The sequence below is a fragment of the Mizuhopecten yessoensis genome, unplaced genomic scaffold, assembly GCF_002113885.1.
Source record: "Mizuhopecten yessoensis strain PY_sf001 unplaced genomic scaffold, ASM211388v2 scaffold7695, whole genome shotgun sequence".
Taxonomy (NCBI): domain Eukaryota; kingdom Metazoa; phylum Mollusca; class Bivalvia; order Pectinida; family Pectinidae; genus Mizuhopecten; species Mizuhopecten yessoensis.
This window is the reverse complement of record NW_018407176.1, coordinates 264,926-276,059: the sequence shown is the minus strand read 5'-3', so window position 1 is coordinate 276,059 and position 11,134 is coordinate 264,926.

The window sequence follows — 11,134 nt, the reverse complement described above, 5'->3', positions numbered from 1 at the left end:
GATATATGACATCAGCACAATGATATATGACATCAGCACAATGATATATGACATCAGCACAATGATATATGACATCAGCACAATGATATATGACATCAGCACAATGATATATGACATCAGCACAATGATATATGACATCAGCACAATGATATATGACATCAGCACAATGATATATGACATCAGCACAATGATATATGACATCAGCACAATGATATATGACATCAGCACAATGATATATGGCATCAGCACATTGATATATGACATCAGCACAATGATATATGACATCAGTACATTGATATATGACATCAGCACATTGATATATGACATCAGCACATTGATATATGACATCAGCACATTGATATATGACATCAGTACATTGATATATGACATCAGCACATTGATATATGACATCAGCACATTGATATATGACATCAGCACATTGATATATGACATCAGCACATTGATATATGACATCAGCACATTGATATATGACATCAGCACATTGATATATGACATCAGCACATTGATATATGACATCAGCACATTGATATATGACATCAGCACATTGATATATGACATCAGCACATTGATATATGACATCAGCACATTGATATATGACATCAGCACATTGATATATGACATCAGCACATTGATATATGACATCAGCACATTGATATATGACATCAGCACATTGATATATGACATCAGCACATTGATATATGACATCAGCACATTGATATATGACATCAGCACATTGATATATGACATCAGCACATTGATATATGACATCAGCATAATGATATATGACATCAGCATCATGATATATGACATCAGCACATTGGTATATGACATCCGAACAATGATATATGACATCAGTACATTGATATATGACATCAGCACAATGAGATATGACATCAGTACATTGATATATGACATCAGTACATTGATTTATGGCATCAGCACATTGATATATGACATCCAAATATTGATATATGGCATCAGCGCATTGACATATGGCATCAGCACATTGATATATGGCATCAGCACATTGATATATCACATCCGAATATTGATATATGGCATCAGCACATTGACATATGGCATCACCACATTGATATATGGCATCAGCACATTTATATGTCACATCCGAATATTGATATATGGCATCAGCACATTGACATATGGTACCAGCACATTGATATATGGCATCAGCACATTGATAAATAGCATTAGCACATTGATATATGACATCAGAAAATTGATATATGACATCAGCACATTGACATATGACATCAGCATATTAATATATGACAGCAGCACATTGATATATGGCATCAGCACATTGACATATGACATCCGAATATTGATATATGACATCAGCATAATGATATATGACATCAGCACATTGACATATGACATCCGAATATTGATATATGGCATCAGCATATTGATATATGACATCAGCACATTGATATATGACATCAGCATATTGATATATGACATCAGAATAATGATATATGACATCAGCATCATGATATATGACATCAGCATAATAATATATGACATCAGCACATTGATATATGACATCCGAATATTGATATATGACATCAGCACATTGATATATGACATCAGCACATTGATATATGACATCAGTACATTGATATATGACATCAGCACATTGATATATGACATCAGCACATTGATATATGACATCAGCATCATGATATATGACATCAGCACATTGATATATGACATCCGAATATTGATATATAACATCCGAATATTGATATATGACATCAGCACAATGATATATGACATCAGTACATTGATATATCAATGTACTGATGTCATATATCATTGTGCTGATGCCATATATCATTGTACTGATGTCATATAACATCCGAATATCGATATATGACATCAGCACATTGATATATGACATCAGTACATTGATATATGGCATCAGCACATTGATATATGACATCAGCACAATGATATATGACATCAGTACAATGATATATGGCATCAGTACACTGATATATGACATCAGCACATTGATATATGGCATCAGTACATTGATATATGGCAACAGCACATTGATATATGACATCAGTACATTTATATATGACATCAGTACATTGATATATGGCAACAGCACATTGATATATGACATCAGCACATTGATATATGACATCAGTACAATGATATATGGCATCAGTACATTGATATATGACATCAGCACATTGATATATGGCATCAGTACATTGATATATGACATCAGTACATTGTTATATGACATCAGCACATTGATATATGACATCAGTACATTGCACTACGCAATGTTATGATGGCTTGTGAAATAGATACACTAGTGACTTTTTTCAATTTTGATTATGTAGACAAATTAATTTTAAGATTGAAATTGAAATAACAAATAAAGCATCCTGTTCCAAGCGATGGTTGGTGAGTCAGCGGTTTGGTTGAGAAATCAGAGGTACTGCCACGTCTACTTAAGCCCTGGCTCTGATAAGGACGGTGCACGTCTTTCATTCTGCACTCGAGAATTGGTATCGCGCTAAATTTTCTTCGACAACACAATGAAAGTCTTCAATCAATTCCATTTTCTGACATTTAAAACTAGGAATTCGAAGAGAGAGACACGATATATATCAATTCCCTTGTCATAAAGCCACGGCAGCGACAGTTTGGCGTTGACAAAGTCCCTATGGTGGCGAGCAGACTTTCATCTTAATTAACATTGTCATACACCTCGGACTTAAAATCAATCACCGAAGTCCTAGCACATTTTTTCACGGGTCAAAATACATTCTATCTCTCCGGCGTAATGTTTGGTCTGAAAAAATCTGATAGTAAAGATAAATGAATAAAAAAACAGATTGTTTTATGAGGAATACAACAACTGATCAAGTTTGGCGCCAGTGTTTGGGCTGCTATCACAAACGGCCAGCAGCTATTTGAGATGATTTGTTTGAAACTGTCCAGTTCCGTATTATCATAAGCGAAAATACATCGATATTTCTAAAGGCGATACGGACTTGTGACGTGCTATCTTACATCCTGTTTTAATACTGAATGTGAAAAGTTTATCGTGAAGTTGTGGTTTTTATATCGTAGATATTCCGATAGCCACTTTTCGCTCAGCCGGACGAATTAATAACAAAATGACATAACAAATACTCTATTTTCCGTTGATATAAAACCGGACAAAAGACTAGGATCTTTTACATTATTAACATTTCAGTTGAATAGCCTTAACATGAATCTACTCCTGAAATTTGTTGGCGAGCAAGTGGGTGGCATACCTAAACAAATATTAAGAATAACGTGTAATGGTGATGAGACGATGTGTAATGGTGACGAGACGATGTATAGTGGTAATGAGACGACGTAAAGTGGTGATGAGACGATGTTGAATGGTAATGAGACGATGTTGATTGGTGATGACACGATGTTGATTGGTGATGAGACGATGGGGAGTGGTGATGAGACGATGTATAGTGGTGATGAGACGACGTGTAGTGGTGATGAGACGATGTAAAGTGGTGATGAGACAACGTTGATTGGTGATGAAACGTTGTTTATTGGTGTTGAGACCATGTTAATTGGTGATGAGACGATGTGAAATGGTCATGAGACGACGTGAAGTGATGATGAGACGATGTGAAGTGGTCATGAGACGACGTGAAGTGGTGATAAGACGATGTGTAGGGTGATGAGACGACGTGTAGGGTGATGAGACGTCGTGTAGTGGTGATGAGACGATTTGTAGGGGTGATGGGACGATGTGTAGGGTGATGAGACGATGTTGATTGGTGATGAGACGATGGGAAGTGGTGATGAGACGACGTGAAGTTGTGATGAGACGATGTTGTTTGGTGATGAGACGTTGTTTATTGGTGACGAGACCACTTGGGGTGGTGATGAGACGACGTGTAGTGATGATGAGACGATGTGTAGTGGTGATGAGACAACGTGTAGGGTGATGAGACGACCTGTAGAGGTGATGAGACGACGTGTAGTGGTGATGAGACGATGTTGTTTGGTGATGAGGCTTTGTTTATTGGTGACGAGGCCCCTTGGGGTGGTGGTGAGACGACGTGTAGCGGTGATGGGCCCAAGTGTTGTGGTGAGGAGACGACGTGTAGGGTGATGAGACGACCTGTAGAGGTGATGAGACGACGTTTAGGGTGATGAGACGACATGTAGTGGTGATGAGACCACGTGTAGCGGTGATGGGACCAAGTGTTGTGGTGATGAGACGACGTGTAGGGGGATGAGACGACGTGTAGGGTGATGAGACGACGTGTAGGGTGATGAGACCACGTGTAGTGGTGATGAGACCACGTGAAGTGGTGATGAGACCACGTGTAATGGTGATGAGACGCTGTAAAGTGGTGATGAGAGGACGTGTAGGGAGATGAGACGACTTGTAGGGTGATGAGACGACGTGTAGTGGTGTTGAGACGATGTATTCTGGTGATGAGACGACGTGTAGGGTGATGAGATAACGTGAAGTTGTGATGAGACGATATATAGTGGTGATGAGACGACGTGTAGTGGTGATGAGACATTGTGTAGGGGAGATGAGACGACGTGTAGGGTGATGGGACGATGAGTAGTGGTGATGAGACGACGCGTAGTGATGATGAGACGAGGTGAAGTGGTGATGAGACAGCGTGTAGGGTGATGAGACCACGTGAAGTGGGGATGAGACAACGTGTAGGGGGATGGGACGATGTGTAGGGGTGATGGAACGATGTGTAGTGGTGATGGAACGATGTGTAGTGGTGATGAGACGACGTGTAGTGATGATGAGACGATGTGAAGTGGTGATGAGACAACGTGTAGGGTGATGAGACGAACTGTAGAGGTGATGAGACGCTGTATAGTGGTGATGAGAGGACGTGTAGTGGTGATGAGACGACGTGTAGTGATGATGAGACGATGTGAAGTGGTGATGAGACAACGTGTAGGGTGATGAGACGATCTGTAGAGGTGATGAGACGCTGTATAGTGGCGATGAGAGGACGTGTAGTGGTGATAAGACCACGTGTAGCGGTGATGGGACCAAGTGTTGTGGTGATGAGACGACGTGCAGGGTGATGAGACGACGTGTAGGGTGATGAGACCACGTGTAGTGGTGATGAGACCACGTGAAGTGGTGATGAGACCACGTGTTATGGTGATGAGACGCTGTATAGTGGTGATGAGAGGACATGTAGGGAGATGAGACGACGTGTAGGATGATGAGACGACGTGTAGTGGTGTTGAGAAGATGTATTCTGGTGATGAGACGACGTGTAGGGTGATGAGACGACGTGTAGGGTGATGGGACGATGCATAGGGTGATGAGACGATGTGTCGTGGTGATGAGACGACGAGTAGGGTGATGGGACGACGTGTAGGGTGATGAGACGACGTGTAGTGGTGATGAGACGACGTGTAGTGGTGATGAGACGATGTTGATTGGTGATGAGACGACGTGTAGTGGTCATGAGACGACGTAAAATGGTCATGAGACGTTGTGTAGGGTGATAGGACGACGTGTTATGGTGATGAGACGCTGTATAGTGGTATTGAGAGGACATGTATGGTGATGAGACGTCGTGAAGTGGTGATGAGACGTTGTGTAGGGGAGATAAGACGCTGTATAGTGGTGATGAGAGGACGTGTAGTGGTGATGAGACCACGTGTAGCGGTGATGGGACCAAGTGTTGTGGGGATGAGACGACGTGTAGGGTGATGAGACGACGTGTAGGGTGATGAGACGACCTGTAGAGGTGATGAGACCACGTGTAGTGGTGATGAGACCACGTGAAATGGTGATGAGACCACGTGTTATGGTGATGAGACGCTGTATAGTGGTGATGAGAGGACATGTAGGGAGATGAGACGACGTGTAGGGTGATGAGACGACGTGTAGTGGAGTTGAGACGATGTATTCTGGTGATGAGACGGCGTGTAGGGTGATGGGAAGATGCATAGGGTGATGAGACGATGTGTCGTGGTGACGAGAGACGACGAATAGGGTGATGGGACGATGTGTATTGGTGATGTGACGACGTGTAGGGTGATGAGACGACGTGTAGTGGTGATGAGACGATGTTGATTGGTGATGAGACGACGTGTTGTGGTCATGAGACGATGTAAAATGGTCATGAGACGTTGTGTAGGGTGATAGGACGACGTGTTATTGTGATGAGACGCTGTAAAGTGGTATTGAGAGGACATGTAGGGTGATGAGACGTCGTGAAGTGGTGATGAGATGTGTGTAGAGGAGATAAGACGATGTATAGTGGCTATGAGACGTTGTGTAGTGGAGATAAGACGACGTGTAGGGTGATGAGATGACGTGAAGTTGTGATGAGACGATGTATAATGGTGATGAGACGACCTGTAGAGGTGATGAGACATTGTGTAGGGGAGATGGGACGACGTGTAGGGTGATGAGACGACGTGTAGTGGTGTTGAGACGATGTATTTTGGTGATGAGACGACGTGTAGGGTGATGGGACGATGCATAGGGTGATGAGACGATGTGTCGTGGTGATGAGACGACCTGTAGGGTGATGAGACCACGTGAAGTGGTGATGAGACCACGTGTAGTGGTGATGAGACGATGTTTTGTAATCAGCGATTGACACTCCTCACCGATTCAATGCGTACGTGATGAGTCGACGTGTAGGGTGATGAGACGACGTGTAGGGTGATGGGACGATGCATAGGGTGATGAGACGATGTGTCGTGGTGATGAGACGACCTGTAGGGTGATGAGACGACCTGTAGAGGTGATGAGACATTGTGTAGGGGTGATGGGACGACGTGTAGGGTGATGAGACGACGTGTAGGGTGATGAGACCACGTGAAGTGGTGATGAGACCACGTGTAGTGGTGATGAGACGATGTTTTGTAATCAGCGATTGACACTCCTCACCGATTCAATGCGTACCTTGTGGAAGCTATGTGATTTTCCCCAAGTATTACACAGCGTACACATGTTTAGAGAAATCAAACATCACCAAAAATCACTTTTGAAAAATGCAAACAAATAAACATCAATATATCCTTAAGATAAGATTTTTGTAACACTTGAATACAATCATTAATCAAAAGAAGCATTAAAACAAAGATGACAAAATAGCTTAGTCATTCGAAACACCAAAACAAAACTATTGTTTATTTATAGAAGAAATACAATAAAAATATGCTTCTTCGGGAGGTTACCAGTGATCATCAGTGTGTTGTGCTTCTTCTGACAGAATAAATATTTATCTCAAATCAGGAAAACACCGCGTGCTTTTGAAGTTTCGTCTATATCACCTTTTATCTCCAGTTGAACTGACATCGCAATCTTTTCTCGTAGAACAGAGAAATCAAACATCGATCTAAGTATACCGTGGATATATATTTGGAATTCTTAGGGTTTTTTCTTATAGCTTTCACAATATATTACGTTTGGCCTGTCATGTGTAATAGGTTACAACAAACGAACAACAGGACTTGAGACCTACAAAATAACAACTATACACTATGGCTGAGGACTAGCTGAACAACAACTGTATACCAGGGTTGGATACTAATTAAACAACAACTGCACACCAGGACTGGGGAAATACTAAACAGCAACTCTACATCAGGGCTGGGGACTCATTAAGCAAAAACCATACATTAGGGCTAGGGACTAAATATACAACAACTATACCAGGGGAAGGGACTAACTAACAACGACTGTATACCAGGGCTAGGGACATGATAAACAACTGTATACCAGGACTGGAGAAATACTAAACAACAACTGTTTACCAGGGCTGGGGACTAACTAAACAACGACTGTATACAAGGAGTGGGGACATACTAAACAACTGTATACCAGGGCTAGAGACATACTAAACAACAACTGTATACCAGGGCTAGGGACATACTAAACAACAACTGTAAACTAGGGCTGGGGACATACTAAACAACAACTGTATACCAGGGCTAGGGACATGATAAACAACTGTATACCAGGACTGGAGACATACTAAACAACAACTGTTTACCAGGGCTGGGGACATACTAAACAACTGTATACCAGGAGTGGGGACATACTAAACAACTGTATACCAGGGCTAGAGACATACTAAACAACAACTGTATACCAGGGCTAGGGATATACTAAACAACTGTATACCAGGACTGGAGACATACTAAACAACAACTGTATACCAGGGCTAGGGACATACTAAACAACAACGGTATACCAGGGCTAGGGATATACTAAACAACTGTATACCAGGACTGGGGACATACTAAACAACAACTGTTTACCAGGGCTGGGGAAATACTAAACAACTGTATACCAGGAGTGGCGACATACTAAACAACTGTATACCAGGGCTAGAAACATACTAAACAACAACTGTATACCAGGGCTGGGGACATACTAAACACCAACTATATACCAGGGCTAGGGACATACTAAACAACAACTGTATACCAGGGCTGGGGACATACTAAACAACAACTGTATACCAGGACTGGGGACATACTAAACAACTGTATACCTGGACTGGAGACATACTGAACAACAACTGTATACCAGGGCTGGGGACATACTAAACAACAACTGTATACCAGGGCTGGGGACATACTAAACAACAACTGTATACCAGGGCTAGGGACATAATAAACAACTGTATACCAGGACTGGGGACATACTAAACAACAACTGTATACCAGGGCTAGGAACATCCTGAACAACATATGTACACCAATGCTAGGGACACACTAAACTAATTGAGAATATTTTGTCCATGTCTGTTGACGCTGTGGTATTTTTTTTGCGTCTGTTTAAGCCATTGTACAAAGCGTCCTTGTTGGTTTACTCTGTTGTTTATCTGGTTCTGGAGTGTTGACGCTGTGGTACATCTTGTCTTTGTCTGTTGACGCTATCGTACATATTTCTCCCACCCTTTACAGGTGTGTGTGTCTCCTGTTTTAGCCGGGAAAGATCAGCTTATAAAACCGACAAAAAACAACACCCCTCGAGGAGTTGTGACTTAAATAATAGGACTGGAGAAAAATAATCATCCCCTACCTTGAGGGTGTAACAGAAAAATCTGTTGTCTAACCCTCGGCAGAGCCTCGGTTTAGACAACCAAAAAACATCATCCCATCGGGTTGGGGATTTCCCAGTCATACCCTCAAGGTAGGGGAAGATTCTTTTAGTCTTTGTGTGTTGACGTTGAGGTACACTTGTCTTTGTGTGTTGACGCTAAGGTACACTTGTCTTTGTGTGTTGACGCTGAGGTACACTTGTCGTTGTGTGATGACACTGTGGTACACATGTCTTTGTGTGATGACACTTTGGTACATCTGTCTTTGTGTGTTGACACTGTGGTACACTTGTCTTTGTGTGATGACACTGTGGTACACTTGTCTTTGTGTGTTGACACTGTGGTACACATGTCTCTGTGTGATGACACTTTGGTACACTTGTCTTTGTGTGTTGACACTGTGGTACACTTGTATTTGTGTGTTGACACTGTGGTACACTTGTCTTTGTGTGTTGACACTGTTGTACACTTGTATTTGTGTGTTGACACTGTGGTACACTTGTCTTTGTGTGTTGACACTGTGGTACGCTTGTCTTTGTGTGTTGACACTTTGGTACACTTGTCTTTGTGTGTTGACACTTTGGTACACATGTCTTTGTGTGATGACACTTTGGTACACTTGTCTTTGTGTGATGACACTGTGGTTCACTTGTCTTTGTGTGTTGACACTGTGGTACGCTTGTCTTTGTGTGTTGACACTTTGGTACACTTGTCTTTGTGTGATGACACTGTGGTTCACTTGTCTTTGTGTGTTGACGCTGAGGTACACTTGTCTTTGTGTGTTGACACTGTGGTGCACTTGTCTTTTTCATTAACTCTATAAAAAGTCAGCCTGAAGTTACTGGACAGTAACTACAGTCTGCATTATCTGGTCACATGACCATGGTTTCCTTGACATCGGTGTTAGCAACCATTCCCACCGATACTATAGTCGTTATCTTGTTGTTGTCGCTTGGATCATACAAGTCGCATTTTTACGGGTTTTGCAGACAATAAAGAAATCCAGAAAAAGGAAAGGGAAGTTCTTGCTTTTGTATTTGAATGTTCTGCACATATGATTAGAATATTTAATTGCATTTCACAGTTCGCCTGGTAACATTTTTTAATTGCGACCGTTGTTACGAAAGTTTTCGGTCAAATTATTGCCGTCTGTGACTGTTCAAAGAATTTGACCAGTGAGGTTTTGCGGCAGCAGGAAATATAAATTAAGCTCATCCGACTAATATGTAAAAGACAGGTCGTATGAGGAAATGTAAATATAACGATTGAACGTCTAGTCTGTCAAATTGCAGTTACAGCTAATATGAATGCAATCTGTGTGACAGATAAATAATCATGACGTCCGTTATATATCGATCAGATTGCATTCATATTGACTGTAACTACAATCTGACAGACGTTCAATCTTTTATTAAAGCTGTAGTGTAGTATGTCTTTATACATGTGTTGCCGCTGTGGAGAAGTTTGTCTTTATACATGTGTTGCCGCCGGAGTGAAGTTTGTCTTTATATATGTGTTGCTGCTGTAATGAGGTTTGTCTGTATACATGTGTTGCCGCTGTAGTGAAGTTTGTCTTTATACATGTGTTGCCGCTGTAGTGAAGTTTGTCTTTATACAAGTGTTGCTGCTGTAGTGAAGTTTGTCTTTATATATATGTTGCCGTCGGAGTGAAGTTTGTCTTTATACATGTGTTGCCGCTGTAGTGAAGTTTGTCTTTATACATGTGTTGCCGCTGTAGTGAAGTTTGTCTTTATACCTGTGTTGCCGCTGTAGTGAAGTTTGTTTTTATACAAGTGTTGCTGCTGTAGTGAAGTTTGTCTTTATATATATGTTGCCGTCGGAGTGAAGTTTGTCTTTATACATGTGTTGCGGCTGTAGTGAAGTTTGTCTTTATACATGTGTTGCCGCCGGAGTGAAGTTTGTCTTTATACATGTGTTGCCGCTGTAGTGAGGTTTGTCTGTATACATGTGTTGCCGCTGTAGTGAAGTTTGTCTTTATACATGTGTTGCCGCCG